This window comes from Heptranchias perlo, chromosome 5 (assembly GCF_035084215.1).
Source record: "Heptranchias perlo isolate sHepPer1 chromosome 5, sHepPer1.hap1, whole genome shotgun sequence".
Lineage (NCBI taxonomy): Eukaryota > Metazoa > Chordata > Chondrichthyes > Hexanchiformes > Hexanchidae > Heptranchias > Heptranchias perlo.
In genome coordinates this window covers 124,437,183-124,454,533 of record NC_090329.1, presented here as the reverse complement: position 1 = coordinate 124,454,533, position 17,351 = coordinate 124,437,183, and positions in this window count along the sequence as shown.

The following is a 17,351-nucleotide window of genomic DNA, read 5'->3' as shown; positions in this document are numbered from 1 at the left end:
TGCACCAGACAAGTGCCAGGCAATGACCATCTCCAACAAGAGAGTGTCTAACCACCTCCCCTTGACATTCAACGGCATTGCCATCGCCGAGTCCCCCATCATCAACATCCTGGGGGTCACCATTGACCAGAAACTTAACTGGACCAGCCATATAAATACTGTGGCTGCAAGAGCAGATCAGAGGCTGGGTATTCTGCAGCGAGTAACTCACCTCCTGACTCCCCAAAGCCTTTCCTCCATCTATAAGGCACAAGTCAGGAGTGTGATGGAATACTCTCCACTTGCCTGGATGAGTGCAGCTCCAACAACACTCAAGAAGCTCGACACCATCCAGGACAAAGCAGCCCACTTGATTGGCACCCCATCCACCATCCTAAACATTCACTCCCTTCACCACCGGCGCATTGTGGCTGCAGTGTGTACCATCCACAGGATGCACTGCAGCAACTCGCCAAGGCTTCTTCGACAGCACCTCCCAAACCCGCGACCTCTACCACCTAGAAGGACAAGAACAGCAGGTACATGGGAACAACACCACCTGCACGTTCCCCTCCAAGTCACACACCATCCTGACTTGGAAATATATCGCCGTTCCTTCATCGTCGCTGGGTCAAAATCCTGGAAATCCCTACCTAACAGCATTGTGGGAGAACCTTCACCACACGGACTGCAGCGGTTCAATAAGGCAGCTAACCACCGCCTTCTCACGGGCAATTAGGGATCGGCAATAAATGCCGGCCTCGCCAACGATGCCCACATCCCATGAACGAATAAAAAAAAAATTAATGGAAATTAGTATTCGTAAAAAAATAGTGCTGGAGAAATTAATGGGACTGAAAGCTGATAAATCCCCAGGGCCTGATAATCTGCATCCCAGAGTACTAAAAGAGGTAGCCATGGAAATAGTGGATGCATTAGTTGTCATCTTCCAAAATTCTATAGATTATGGAACAGTTCCTGCAGATTGGAGGGTGGCAAATGTAACCCCACTATTTAAAAAAGGAGGGAAAGAGAAAACAGGGAACTACAGACCGGTTAGCCTAACATCAGTAGTAGGGAAAATGCTGGAGCCTATTATAAAGGGTGTGATAACAGGACACTTAAAAAATATCATCGGGATTAGACAAAGTCAACATGGATTTATGAAAGGGAAATCATGTTTGACAAACCTACTGGAGTTTTTTGAGGATGTAACTGGTAGGATAGATAAGGGAGAACCAGTGCATGTGGTTTATTTGGATTTTCAGAAGGCCTTTGATAAAGTCCCACATACGAGGTTAGTGTGCAAAATTAAAGCACATGGGATTGGGGGTAATATACTGGCATGGATTAAGAATTGGTTAACAGACAGGAAACAGAGAGTAGGAATAAATGGGTCTTTTTTGGGGTGGCAGGCCGTGACTAGTGGGGTACCGCAGGGATCAGTGCTTGGGCCCCAGCTATTCACAATATATATCAATGATTTGGATGGGGGAACCAAATGTAATATTTCCAAGTTTGCTGACGACACAAAACTAGATGGGATCCTGAGTTGTGAGGAGAATGCAAAGAGGCTTCAGGGCGATTTAGACAAGTTAAGTGAGTGGGCAAATACATGGCCGATGCAGTATAATGTGGATAAATGTGAAAGGAATTTCGGAAGGAAAAACAGAAAGGCAGAGTATTATTTAAATGGTGATAGATTGGGGAATGTTGATGTACGAAGGGACCAAGATGTCCTTGTACTCCAGTCACTGAAAGCAAACATGCAGGTGCAGCAAGCAGTTAGGAAGGCAAATGGTATGTTCGCTTTCATTGCAAGAGGATTTGAGTACAGGAGCAAGGATGTCTTACCGCCGTTATACAGGGCCTTGGTGAGACCACACCTGGAGTACTGTGTTCAGTTTTGGTCTCCTTACTTAAGAAAGGATATACTTGCCATGGAGGGAGTGCAGCAAAGGTTCACCAGACTGATTCCTGGGATGGCAGGACTGTCATATGAGGAGAGATTGGGTCGACTCAGCCTGTATTCATTCGAGTTTAGAAGAATGAGAGGGGATCTCATTGAAACATATAAAATTCTGACAGGGCTAGACAGACCGGATGCAGGGAGGATGTTTCCCCTGGCTGGGGGGTCCAGAACGAGGGGTCAGTCTCAGGATATGGGGTAGGACATTTCGGACTGAGAGGAGGAGAAATTTCTTCACTCAGAGGGTGGTGAACCTGTGGAATTCTCTACCCCAGAAGGCTGTGGAGGCCAAGTCACTGAATATATTTAAGAAGGAGCTAGATAGATTTCTAGACACAAACGGCATCAAGGGGTATGGGGAGAGAACAGGAATATGGCATTGAGATAGAGGATCAGCCATGATCATATTGAATGGCAGAGCAGGCTTGAAGGGCTGAATGGCCTACTCCTGCTCCTATTTTCTATGGGGATTTGCGGTGCGTGAGCACACTCCTGTTACACACAGCTAGCTATGGCAAAGACAGAAACTGCAGCAAATACTTTTAGATCCCTTCATCCAAAATGAATCCAAATCCAAACTGATTGAAAACAGGTAACTTCACGCCTTTACAAACAGCCTCAAATGGGCAAATTGAGCTTTGGAAAAAAGCCTCAAGTGGGCAAATTGGGCTTGGCATCCACTGTAATTACCAGTAATGTGCTTCTGAGCAAGATAATATTGTTTTATTAACAACCTTTCACCTTATATTAAACCTACTCTGTCAATAATAAGCAGTAAACATTGATAAGAATATAGTATTGTAAAGAATTGACGTAGAATTTCAAGGTTATCAACCACAGATTATTTCTCATTACACTGTCAGTGTTAACAGTCCAATCGATAATGCTCTTGTCTGAACGTCATTGATCAAGCAGTTCGATCACACTGACAGGTGGCGTTCGCACAGTTGAACACAGTCGGCAACAAAACTGACCGTAACTCGAGAAAATCACATCAAACTCAGCGTGGGTAATAATGGTCCAGCAAAGTGACACCAAAGCTGTAACCTATTGTCAGGATTTATGATTCACAGTCATGATTTATACCTTGTGGGAACTCCTCAATTAGATTATTGCTTTGAGATCGCACACAAGTATCCATTATTGTAAATATAAACCAGCTGATCCCTGTGATTAGATTTAAAAACAGAAAATGCTGGAAATACTTTCCAAAAGTCATTGACCTGAAAAGTTCACTCTGTTTCTCTCTCTACATATGTTGCCTGACCTGCTGAGTGTTTTCCAGCATTTTCTGGTTTAATTTTGGATTTCCAGCCTCCGCAGTATTTTGCCTTTGTTCCTGTGATTAGATTCCAATCTTGGAATCACTCCGAGTATTGAAACCACAAGATTTATTTTTAGAGGTCTCAGGAGTGGCGCTCAGGGGAGTAGAACGGGCCTGATCAATGCTCATCTTCACCACAAATACAGACACGTGGGCAGAGCCTGGTACATGGATGGTAGCAGTGTATGATATCCCCCCTTTATATCATGTTTCCCAAGAACTTCATGTTCAATGAGTTACTTTGCGGTGACTCTCATTACATAGCTTGATACAGCAGCCATTTTGCGCATAGCAAGGTCCTACAAACAGCAATGAAATGAATGACCAGTCAATCTGTATTTCTGAAAGTACGGCCCCCACCGCTTATAGTTGGTGTCAAGGCGATTTGCCCGCTGTATGCGGTGGACGGTAAAACCAAAAAGGTAAATAACCAACATGGTCGCTTAGCAACCGCCTCTCCTAATTGTTAGCAGTTACATCCAGACTCGTCACTAAAGTAATCGTACTTTCACCAGGTGCGAACAGTTGATTGAAACTGCCTGAAGGTCTGACTTTGCCTGAAATGAGCAGAGCCTTTTAAATTGGTAAATACAAGGTAAGAACTTATTGAACTGCCTGAAATAGTTGGCGTGTGTTCTAAGCAGCGCATTTGTAAATGACTTCAATGGTGATGGGAAATGGTTAGCACCATTTGCCCGATGTAGGTGGCTGTCTGGGATAAGCGTGGATAGCGTAAGTGGTCGTGCTGTGTTCAGTGAGGGAGGCATGTTGGTCGGAACACCAGGAGAACTCAAATGCTCTTCTTTGAATCGTACTTGCATTAATGTCTCGCATTCCTATGAATAAGAACGGGTCCATTTCTTTATCACTCTTCTGAGAAACAAGCTGAAACAGCGGCCTGCCTTTTCTGTTTCCAGAGGCTGTTGGACATTTGATTGCATGCTTCTGGCATTTTGTTCCGTAATGCATAAGTGAGTTTGCAATTTGTCTCGCTCCTTTTTTTGATCTTAAAAAGTCTCACACTTGTTGTTTCCCCAGTGCTGACGGCCCTGAAAGAACATTCCTGAGAACAATGAAAGAAAATAGCAAATAAATACTGTGTGCAGGACCTGCAGTGAACCATAGGCTAATGGGTACTGTTTACAGTCAGATGAAATATTAATAACCATCTAGTTAAAACTCACATACAATGGTTTCTTGTTTGCTTTGGTTACACAGTGTTCTAGTCTTTTTTCCCCCCCAAAATATAATTTTTTTGTGCTTATCAAAGTAAGGACTGTCAGTACTGGGAGCGCAACACTCCTGGCAGCTGTGTCAGGTGTAGTACATTATGTCTAAGCTGTGCCACTCCTGTTTACTGATCTGAGTTTCTGAAGATAAAGAAGGTAGGTCTGATCTTTTTGCGATAGATTTAGTAAGATTTTTATTGTTTTATGTTCTGTTGCTATGATTAGAGTATTGCTAGGGTGCAGTTCCACAGGGTCTATCAGCCCTCATGTACCTCATCCTAGTCGTCATCTGCAGGCCTAGACAAGGAGTGTTGGCAAGCTATTCAATGATGGGGAGGAAAGGAGGGGGGGGTGGAGTTCTGTCTTTACCCAACAACCAACTGAATTCACCGCAAAACGATCAGGACCAAGGAGCCCTGGGTGATTTTTCAACTCCCTTATCCCGGGGATGTGAAGGCCAATTGCCGCGCACCTGTGGAAATCAGTGAACTCTGCACAGGCCAGGAATCAAACCAGCATCTTCCTGGTCTTATGGCTCAGTGCGTTATGACATGTTTCATTCACCCTGTGAGCCAACAATGACAACACCTTGCGTTTCCATATCATTGCTCGAGCGGAAAGACAGAGCCAAGCACTTTACATTAAGGGGGGGAGGGATATGGCAGAAACTGCTAGGGAAAAAGCAGGAGAGGCCAGGATAGGGGACAAAGGCATGGCTGAAGCTTTTGAAAGCAGGGAGAGAGGTAACAATGCAGGAACAAAAGAACCTTTAATCAAAAAAGATTTTGTTAGGTTACTGTTAAATCTTTCAGCTGATTCTGGAGGATCTTCTTATTCCAAGAATGGACCTAATTGACAGGATTAGCTAAATAAACTGAGATTAAGCCATTCACATGCCTACCTTTTTGATACTCTTGTAGTCAAGATTTACTTTATGCTTTCATGTTGTACCTCAGCTAGTATCCCTCTGGTTTGCCTTTACTATGGAGAGGGGGGAGGGACTCAAACAACTGGATGACACTTCTGCAACACAATGACACATTTGGACATGAATTGTTGAAACTCACTGGCAGAGTCTGGCAAATGACAAAAGCTTTAGGTCCTTTAAACAGAAAACACTTTACAAGCGGAAAGGAAAGTGAACAAATATAGATATAAAAAGGAGCAGATGACAAGCCATGGTGGAAGATTTAGGATAAGTGACTGAAGGCTTACGTACATACAAAATTGACAGGCAGGAAAAGACCAGTTAGCCCATCATGCCTGCCCCACACCATGGTGGCGGGAACATTGTGACATCTTGTTTGAAAAGATGGGTTTCAAGAAGGTTGTAAAAAGTAGAGAGGTGGAGGGATTTAGGAGGATAATTCCAGGAAGTAGAATCAAGGCGATTAAAAGTTCTGCCACCAATGGTGCCTGAAGTGGCGGGAGGCAGGGAGGGAGGGAGCACAGAAGATCAGAGTGGGAGGACATAAATGGTGCAGGAGGGGATATAAGACTGGGGATCATTGCACGAAGATGGCAGGGTGAGGTTTCAAAGGGGCCTGGAGACGAGAACAAGGATTATTGAAATGGTTTTCATGGGTACCAAGTAGTGGCAGCTGTGAGGGCCATTTGTGTGGTCAATCTGTACCCGCATTCCTTTAATAGTTCAAGAGGCTGAACAGGGTGTGTGCATGCATTTCTGCACGTATTGGGCTCTGTGAGGCATTGGAAAGCAATGACAGAGAACTGCTGACTGAAGTGAAATGTTGTTCTCCAGTGTTTAAGATTCCAAGGTCCCTTTTGTTTTGTGCGATAGGATAACAAATTGCTGTAGCCAGTTGTAACTTGGCCGACCTTTAGCAATTAGAAATGCAGATTGGTGCCCCCGTTCAATTTAGGCAATCAGGGAAAGATCAAGGTTGGAATTGTTGCGAGTGGCACGTTGCAACCAGGAAGCTGTGTCTATTTTACACTGCAGGAGCTACACGGCAACCTATTGCTTTGGTGACTGACTTAAAATTTCATATAATATGGTTCCCCCGCCCCCATCCCTGATAGCTGGTTTGCTCTTTGTGATGTCAGCAAAATGTATAAGCTTGCACAAATCGACTTGGCTGTTGCTTAACAAGTCCTTAACAAGCAAAATAACCTTGAATCAGTGAATACATGTGTTATGTATCACCTGTTACCAATCCCAGAAGTAATTTTAGGAGCGTGGGTTAATAGTTAGTGATCACTCTGTCAACTCAAAGGCAGAAGTTCACTAATCGATCTAACGCGCTGAGGAAGTTTAATCTCTTTCTTGTTTAGGTGCCAGCCGTGGCTCAGTTGGTAGCTCTCTCACCTCCGAGTCAGAAGGTTGTGGATTCAAGTCCCACTCCAGAGACTTGAGCACAAAATCTAAGCTGACACTCCAGTGCAGTAATGAGGGAGTGCTGCACTGTCAGAGGTGACGTCTTTCAGGTGAGATGTTAGACTGAAGTTCCATCTGCCCTCTCGGGTAAAAGATCCCATGGTACTGCTTCGAAGAAGAGCAGGGGAGTTCTCCCCGATATCCTGGCCAATATTATCCCTCAATCAGTATCACTTAAACAGATTACCTGGTCATTATCTCATTGCTCTTTGTGGGATCTTGCTGTGCGCAAGTTGGCTGCGCATTGCCTACATTACAACAGTGACTACACTTCAGAAAGTACTTCATTGGCTGTAATGCGCTTTGGGACGTCCTGAGGTTGTGAAAGGCGCTATATAAATGCAAATTTTTTTTCTAAGATTGCTCATGAAGAAAATACCCAATGAGTGAGGGGTTTGGGCACATATGGAAGCAGGAGACGGGGATAAAACTAAAGGGAGAGGAAAATCCATGTTCAGCAGCTTACCTTGAACTTTATCTACTCTATAAAGAAACAAAAAGTGAATTATAGCTGAGAGGGAGCCTTATTAGTGTTGGGGTGGTCATGGCTACTTGCAAATACCCTGAACCGCAAACTAAATCTGGGCCCAGCTCTGTGGGATTTATATGAAAAGCATATTTATAGAACTGTTATTCCATATAAAAACTAGGTTTAACAATGAAAGGCCTGTTTTGCTATTTTTTAACTTAAAGGAAGCTCCAGGGCATTTAAAACACAAAAACAACAAGCCACTTTTAGACTGAATAAAATTCTAACAGAGCAGGGAGGCAAAGGTCTCGAACAGTGCGAAAGGCAATAGGATGATCCAAGAGTGGAATCGAAACAAATAGACAAACCAAAATAAAACACACAAGTGTGTGTCCTGGCCTCAAAGGAATATGGAGAATAACTGGAAATATTCCATTTTACACAGATTAGCTGGTGAATGGAATCCTTTATGAAACTGGGTCCATCTGTTGCTGTATTTCTGACAGAAGCCCCAACTGATACTCTCAACAACAACGCTCTTGTTGTGATGTGTTACATTATATCAGATCTCTTTACACAGGACCCTGTCATGTGGTGGAATGAATCCATGAGTCCAGTTAAACTGTAACAAAGCTGAAGGAACCAGAACTCGCATGGAAAACAAAAATCCTCCAATACACCACCTTAAGTATATTACTTAATCTTCACCAAACCTCTCGAACGCTCCGCTGCCTCTGTACTGTCAGATGGCTTGCCCAACATCCCGTCTGGGTTGAGTCTTAACTTCTTCCAGCTAAATACTGAAGCCATCGCGTTACAAACTCTGTTCCCTCACTACCCCGACTCCATTCCCCCTCCCTGGTCACCATGTCAGCTCATGCCAAACTGTTCACAACCACAGCATCCTATTTGACCCTGAGTTCAGCTTACGACTTCATAATCCTCTCCATCACAAAGACCGCCTACTTCCACCTCCATAACATCTCCCGCCTCCACCTCCGCCCCCACCTCAGTCCATCTGTTGCTGAGACCCTCAGCCGTGTCTTTGTCACTTGACTTGATAACTCCACCCTCCATAAACTCCGGCTCATCCAAAACTCTACTGCTCGTATCCTGTCCATATCAAGTCCAGTTTGCCTATCACCCCTCTTCGCTGACCTACAGTGGCTCCTGGTCCCCATGCCTCAAATCTAAAATTCTTGTTTACATCCAATGTGGAAATCGCCCAAAGTCAATATTACCCTCGTTATCTGGTAATTCATTTGCTGTTTGAGTCTTAACTTCCTGGGACCATGCTGTGGGAAAATTGGCTGCCACATTTGCCTGCATAAAAACAGTGACTACACTTCAAAAATAATTCATAGGTCGCTAAGCGCTTTGGGACATGATGAGGTCCTATATAAATGCAAGTTATAATCCACGGGCGTGGGGATAGAAACTCCCACTGTACAGGAGACCCGGGGTGCTAAATTGGGCCATGTAGCGCCCGTTGTTTCAGTACTATGCGGCGTCTCCAACATCCAAGATGGAGACTTGGCTGCGCACGCACGTTTCCAGTGTGACGTGCGCCAGACGCTAACTTGGTATAAGAGTTAGCGCACGCGCAAATACTGAATGCCGGAAACATATAAAGTAAGGAGAAAATGGATACAGTCAGTGTGCAACGCTGACTTAAAGTGATAGACACCATTTTGAGACTTAACGCTCAAGTCAACGCACAGTCTTAACCCCAACCACCTAAACGTGTCTTAGAGTGCCTGGAGAACCCCCACCAGTGCTATTTAAAGAGACCATGTAGGATTTACAGGTTATTGGCTGGATTTTTGCTTCTGGCTGCTGAGACACTAACTGTTTTTGGAGGTCTCCTATACTTGAATACTAACACTAGGGGACATAGCCTAACATTTAGAGCCAGGACATGCAGGAGTGAAGTTAGGAAATGCTTCTACACGCAAAGGGTGGGGACATTTGGAATGCTCTTCTGCAAACAGCAGTTGATGCTAGCTCAATTGTGAATGTTAAATCTGAGATTGATAGATTTCTGTGAACCAAGGGTATTAAGGGATATGGGGCTAAGGCGGGTATATGGAGTTAGGTCACAGGTCCACCATGATCTCATTGAATAGCGGAACAGGTTTGAGGGGCTAAATGCCACTGCCACTTTCTGCCTCCTGATATGCGGCACCTTCTCCAGCAAGAAAGCAGGACATGTGTCTGGTTGATGTATTGTCATGGTTGAATAGCTGCCAGTGTGTGTGGCCTGTGAATTGTGGGTGGGCGGCTTGCAACAATGGTAATGTGTAAGGGTGAGAGGAAGCATCTTATTGGAAGAGTTGAGTACTGATGGAAAGAGTTTGTTGGTGTGTGGGTGATGGGGGGTGTAGTGAGTGGAGCAGTGGATACGGCTAGTGGTGCAGTTGGTAGGAGACACTGCTTGACAGTTGACCTCACTCACCTTGACCACTCATGTCAAAGCATTGAACTTCTTCCTGCACTGCGTCCATGTTCATGTTGCTGTACACCTGGCATTGACTTCATCCCCCGCTGTCTCCCAATGACTTTTGGGTATAAGTCTTGTTCCCCCCTCCCCCCTCCTTGCAGATATAGGATGTCCCTCCTTCTGTCCACCTCTTGCACCAAGGCCTCTAGTGCATCAGCAGAGAATCTTGGTGCACGCACTCTCACAGGCCTGCTTCAAATTCAGATTGGCAGATTGGTGAGGTCTGGCGTGCAGATGTGGGATTTAGTAGTGCGCAACCTTTATTCAATGTTTTGACATAACTCATCAGTTTGTAAACATAGGGACGGGAGCTGCATCTGTGTTTTGCATCTGCGATATCTGATCTCCATTCAGACTCTGTGCTGACAGCAGACTGTTATTTTCAGCAAATAACAGGTACCAGCTACCTTTAAGAGATTTTTAAGAGACAGCCTGCTGGTGGAAAGTGTCAATTGCATTGAATCTCGTGTCAACGCTGATTCGGAACACTGCTTGAAGGTAAGTCCTCAGGCCTCACGAGAGTCTTGTCCTGCCTGCGCAGGGGCCACTGGGCGCGGGGTAACAGCGGATTGTGCTACCTCTGCCCAATAATAGGCCCTATCTAATTTTTTTCCCCCAATGTCCCTTTAAATGGAAACTCAGGTAACATGGACACTTAGCCTGACAGCAGCCTATTGCAAAAATTAAATTCACAATCATGAATTGTTATCTTTTACTCTTGTGAAATCTGGGCCATTTCAGTAACACCGTGCCATGTCTATTTAGAGTGCAAAACCTAACAGACCATCATTTTCATTTTAAGGCCATAAATCAGAGCATTAATGATATAAAATTCTATTTCATCAAAAAGAAAATTGGCTTGAGCAAGAACTGGAGCTTCCTGATGATACCACTGCCAGTCGGTGCTTGTTAAAAGCACAAGTCATACCATTATCATGTGCTTTTGAATTTTTGTGCGGAGCAAGATGAGAGAAGTCAGCGGTTTTGGTACCAATATTAGCTTCAATTGTTCCGAGATCGGGTAAAGCAGGGCTTAGATGTGGGTTGAATTTCCTTCTACTGTAAGCACCAACTTCTCAAGGGCAACTAGAGATGGCCAATGACCTAAAATCCCCTCACAGACCCCCTACAATCCCCTCACAGACCCCCTACAATCCCCTCACAGACCCCCTACAATCACCACACAGTCCTCCAACAATCTCCTACACAGACTCCCTACAATCCCCTCACAGCCCCCCTTCAATCCCCACACAGTCCTCCTACAATCTCCCACACAGGCCCCCTAAAATCCACACATAGACTCCCTACAATCCCCTCACAGACCCCCTACAATCCCCTCACAGACCCCCTACAATCCCCTCACAGTCCCGGTATAATCACCACACAGACCCCCTACAATCCCCTCACAGACCCCCTACAATCCCCTCACAGTCCCGGTATAATCACCACACAGACCCCCTTACAATCCCCATACAGACCCCTACAATCCCCATACAGACCCCTACAATCCCCACACAGTCCCCTTACAATCCCCATACAGACCCCTACAATCCCCATACAGACCCCTACAATCCCCACACAGTCCCCTTACAATCCCCATACAGACCCCTACAATCCCCACACAGACCCCTACAATCCCCATACAGACCCCTACAATCCCCATACAGACCCCTACAATCCCCACATAGTCCCCCTACAATCCCCACACAGACCACCTACAATCCCCACATAGTCCCCCTACAATCCCGATACAGACCCCCTAAAGTCCCCCTACAATCCCCTCACAGACCCCCTACAATCCCCTCACAGTCCCGGTATAATCACCAAACAGACCCCCTAAAATCTCCATACAGTCCCCTTACAATCCCCACACAGACCCCTACAATCCCCACATAGTTCCCTTACAATCCCCACACAGTCCTCTACAATCCCCACATAGTCCCCCTACAATCCCCTCACAGTCCCGGTATAATCCCCACACAGCCCCCCTACAATCCCCTCACAGCCCCCCTTCAATCCCCACACAGTCCTCCTACAATCTCCCACACAGGCCCCCTAAAATCCACACATAGACTCCCTACAATCCCCTCACAGACCCCCTACAATCCCCTCACAGACCCCCTACAATCCCCTCACAGACCCCCTACAATCCCCTCACAGTCCCGGTATAATCACCACACAGACCCCCTTACAATCCCCACACAGACCCCTACAATCCCCATACAGACCCCTACAATCCCCACATAGTCCCCCTACAATCCCGATACAGACCCCCTAAAGTCCCCAAACAGTCCCCCTACAATCCCCTCACAGACCCCCTAAAATCCCCATACAGACCCCCTACAATCCCCACACAGTCCTCTACAATCCCCACACAGACCACCTACAATCCCCATACAGACCCCTACAATCCCCATACAGACCCCCTTACAATCCCCACATAGACCCCTACAATCCCCACATAGTCCCCTTACAATCCCCACACAGTCCTCTACAATCCCCACACAGCCCCCCTACAATCCCCACACAGACCACCTACAATCCCCACACAGCCCCCCTACAATCCCCACACAGCCCCCCTACAATCCCCACACAGCCCCCCTACAATCCCCACACAGCCCCCCTACAATACCCACACAGCCCCCCTACAATCCCCACACAGCCCCCCTACAATCCCCACACAGCCCCCCTACAATCCCCACACAGCCCCCCTACAATCCCCACACAGCCCCCCTACAATACCCACACAGCCCCCCTACAATACCCACACAGCCCCCCTACAATCCCCACACAGACCACCTACAATCCCCACACAGCCCCCCTACAATCCCCACACAGCCCCCCTACAATCCCCACACAGACCACCTACAATCCCCACATAGTCCCCCTTACAATTCCCATACAGACCCCTACAATCCCCACACAGCCCCCCTACAATCCCCTCACAGACCCCCTACAATCCCCTCACAGTCCCGGTATAATCACCACACAGACCCCCTAAAATCTCCATACAGTTCCCTTACAATCCCCACACAGTCCTCTACAATCCCCACATAGTCCCCCTACAATCCCCACACAGTCCTCTACAATCCCCACATAGTCCCCCTACAATCCCCACACAGACCCCCTACAATCCCCACACAGACCACCTACAATCCCCATACAGCCCCCCTACAATCCCCACACAGCCCCCCTACAATCCCCACACAGACCACCTACAATCCCCATACAGACCCCTACAATCCCCACATAGTCCCCCTACAATCCCCACACAGCCCCCCTACAATCCTCACACAGGCCCCCTACAATCCCCACACAGACCCCCTACAATCCCCACACAGACCACCTACAATCCCGATACAGCCCCCCTACAATCCCCACACAGCCCCCCTACAATCCCCACACAGACCACCTACAATCCCCATACAGACCCCTACAATCCCCACATAGTCCCCCTACAATCCCCACACAGGCCCCCTACAATCCCCACACAGCCCCCCTACAATCCCCACACAGGCCCCCTACAATCCCCACACAGACCCCTACAATCCCCATACAGACCCCTACAATCCCCACATAGTCCCCCTACAATCCCGATACAGACCCCCTAAAGTCCCCAAACAGTCCCCCTACAATCCCCTCACAGACCCCCTAAAATCCCCATACAGACCCCCTACAATCCCCACACAGTCCTCTACAATCCCCACACAGACCACCTACAATCCCCATACAGACCCCTACAATCCCCATACAGACCCCCTTACAATCCCCACATAGACCCCTACAATCCCCACATAGTCCCCTTACAATCCCCACACAGTCCTCTACAATCCCCACACAGCCCCCCTACAATCCCCACACAGACCACCTACAATCCCCACACAGCCCCCCTACAATCCCCACACAGCCCCCCTACAATCCCCACACAGCCCCCCTACAATCCCCACACAGCCCCCCTACAATACCCACACAGCCCCCCTACAATCCCCACACAGCCCCCCTACAATCCCCACACAGCCCCCCTACAATCCCCACACAGCCCCCCTACAATCCCCACACAGCCCCCCTACAATACCCACACAGCCCCCCTACAATACCCACACAGCCCCCCTACAATCCCCACACAGACCACCTACAATCCCCACACAGCCCCCCTACAATCCCCACACAGCCCCCCTACAATCCCCACACAGACCACCTACAATCCCCACATAGTCCCCCTTACAATTCCCATACAGACCCCTACAATCCCCACACAGCCCCCCTACAATCCCCTCACAGACCCCCTACAATCCCCTCACAGTCCCGGTATAATCACCACACAGACCCCCTAAAATCTCCATACAGTTCCCTTACAATCCCCACACAGTCCTCTACAATCCCCACATAGTCCCCCTACAATCCCCACACAGTCCTCTACAATCCCCACATAGTCCCCCTACAATCCCCACACAGACCCCCTACAATCCCCACACAGACCACCTACAATCCCCATACAGCCCCCCTACAATCCCCACACAGCCCCCCTACAATCCCCACACAGACCACCTACAATCCCCATACAGACCCCTACAATCCCCACATAGTCCCCCTACAATCCCCACACAGCCCCCCTACAATCCTCACACAGGCCCCCTACAATCCCCACACAGACCCCCTACAATCCCCACACAGACCACCTACAATCCCGATACAGCCCCCCTACAATCCCCACACAGCCCCCCTACAATCCCCACACAGACCACCTACAATCCCCATACAGACCCCTACAATCCCCACATAGTCCCCCTACAATCCCCACACAGGCCCCCTACAATCCCCACACAGCCCCCCTACAATCCCCACACAGGCCCCCTACAATCCCCACACAGACCCCTACAATCCCCATACAGACCCCTACAATCCCCACATAGTCCCCCTACAATCCCGATACAGACCCCCTAAAGTCCCCAAACAGTCCCCCTACAATCCCCTCACAGACCCCCTAAAATCCCCATACAGACCCCCTACAATCCCCACACAGTCCTCTACAATCCCCACACAGACCACCTACAATCCCCATACAGACCCCTACAATCCCCATACAGACCCCCTTACAATCCCCACATAGACCCCTACAATCCCCACATAGTCCCCTTACAATCCCCACACAGTCCTCTACAATCCCCACACAGCCCCCCTACAATCCCCACACAGACCACCTACAATCCCCACACAGCCCCCCTACAATCCCCACACAGCCCCCCTACAATCCCCACACAGCCCCCCTACAATCCCCACACAGCCCCCCTACAATACCCACACAGCCCCCCTACAATCCCCACACAGCCCCCCTACAATCCCCACACAGCCCCCCTACAATCCCCACACAGCCCCCCTACAATCCCCACACAGCCCCCCTACAATACCCACACAGCCCCCCTACAATACCCACACAGCCCCCCTACAATCCCCACACAGACCACCTACAATCCCCACACAGCCCCCCTACAATCCCCACACAGCCCCCCTACAATCCCCACACAGACCACCTACAATCCCCACATAGTCCCCCTTACAATTCCCATACAGACCCCTACAATCCCCACACAGCCCCCCTACAATCCCCTCACAGACCCCCTACAATCCCCTCACAGTCCCGGTATAATCACCACACAGACCCCCTAAAATCTCCATACAGTTCCCTTACAATCCCCACACAGTCCTCTACAATCCCCACATAGTCCCCCTACAATCCCCACACAGTCCTCTACAATCCCCACATAGTCCCCCTACAATCCCCACACAGACCCCCTACAATCCCCACACAGACCACCTACAATCCCCATACAGCCCCCCTACAATCCCCACACAGCCCCCCTACAATCCCCACACAGACCACCTACAATCCCCATACAGACCCCTACAATCCCCACATAGTCCCCCTACAATCCCCACACAGCCCCCCTACAATCCTCACACAGGCCCCCTACAATCCCCACACAGACCCCCTACAATCCCCACACAGACCACCTACAATCCCGATACAGCCCCCCTACAATCCCCACACAGCCCCCCTACAATCCCCACACAGACCACCTACAATCCCCATACAGACCCCTACAATCCCCACATAGTCCCCCTACAATCCCCACACAGGCCCCCTACAATCCCCACATAGTCCCCCTACAATCCCCATACAGACCCCCTACAATCCCCATACAGACCCCCTAAAGTTCCCACACAGACCCCTACAATCCCCACACAGCCCCCCTACAATCCCCACACAGCCCCCCTACAATCCCCTCACAGTCCCCCTACAATCCCCATACAGACCCCCTAAAGTTCCCACACAGACCCCCTACAATCTCCACACAGACCCCCTACAATCCCCACACAGCCCCCCTACAATCCCCTCACAGTCCCCCTACAATCCCCACACAGCCCCCCTAAAGTCCCCACACAGACCCCTACAATCCCCTCACAGTCCCCCTACAATCCCCACACAGCCCCCCTACAATCCCCACACAGACCATCTACAATCCCCACATAGTCCCCCTACAATCCCCATACAGACCCCCTACAATCCCCATACAGACCCCCTAAAGTTCCCACACACCCCTACAATCCCCACACAGCCCCCCTACAATCTCCACACAGACCCCCAACAATCCCCACACAGCCCCCCTACAATCTCCACACAGACCCCCTACAATCCCCTCACAGTCCCCCTACAATCCCCACACAGCCCCCCTAAAGTCCCCACACAGACCCCTACAATCCCCTCACAGTCCCCCTACAATCCCCACACAGCCCCCCTAAAGTCCCCACACAGACCCCTACAATCCCCACACACCCCACCTACAATCCTCACACAGCCCCCCTACAATCCCCACACAGCCCCCCTAAAGTCCCCACACAGACTCCTACAATCCCCACACAGCCCCCCTACAATCCTCACACAGTCCCCCTACAATCCTCACACAATCCTCCACCATCCCCACACAGTTCCTTTCAATCCCCATACAGTCCCCCTATAATCCCCACACAGACCCCCTATAATCCCCACACAGTCCCCCTACAATCCCCACACAGACCCCTACCATCCTCACACAGTCCCTTACAGTCCCCCTACAATCCCCACACAGACCCCTACCATCCTCACACAGTCCCTTACAGTCCCCCTATAATCCCCACACAGACCCCCTATAATCTCCACACAGACCCCCTACAATGCCCACACAGACCCCCTATAATCCCCACACAGTCCCCCTACAATGCCCTCACAGACCCCCTACAATCCCCACACAGTCCCCCTATAATCCCCACACAGACCCCCTATAATCCCCACACAGTCCCCCTACAATGCCCTCACAGACCCCCTACAATCCCCACACAGTCCCCCCTATAATCCCCACACAGACCCCCTACAATCCCCACACAATCCCTCCTACCATTACGTTTTTAATAAAGAAAAAGTTTAATTTTAAGCAAAAACACAAAA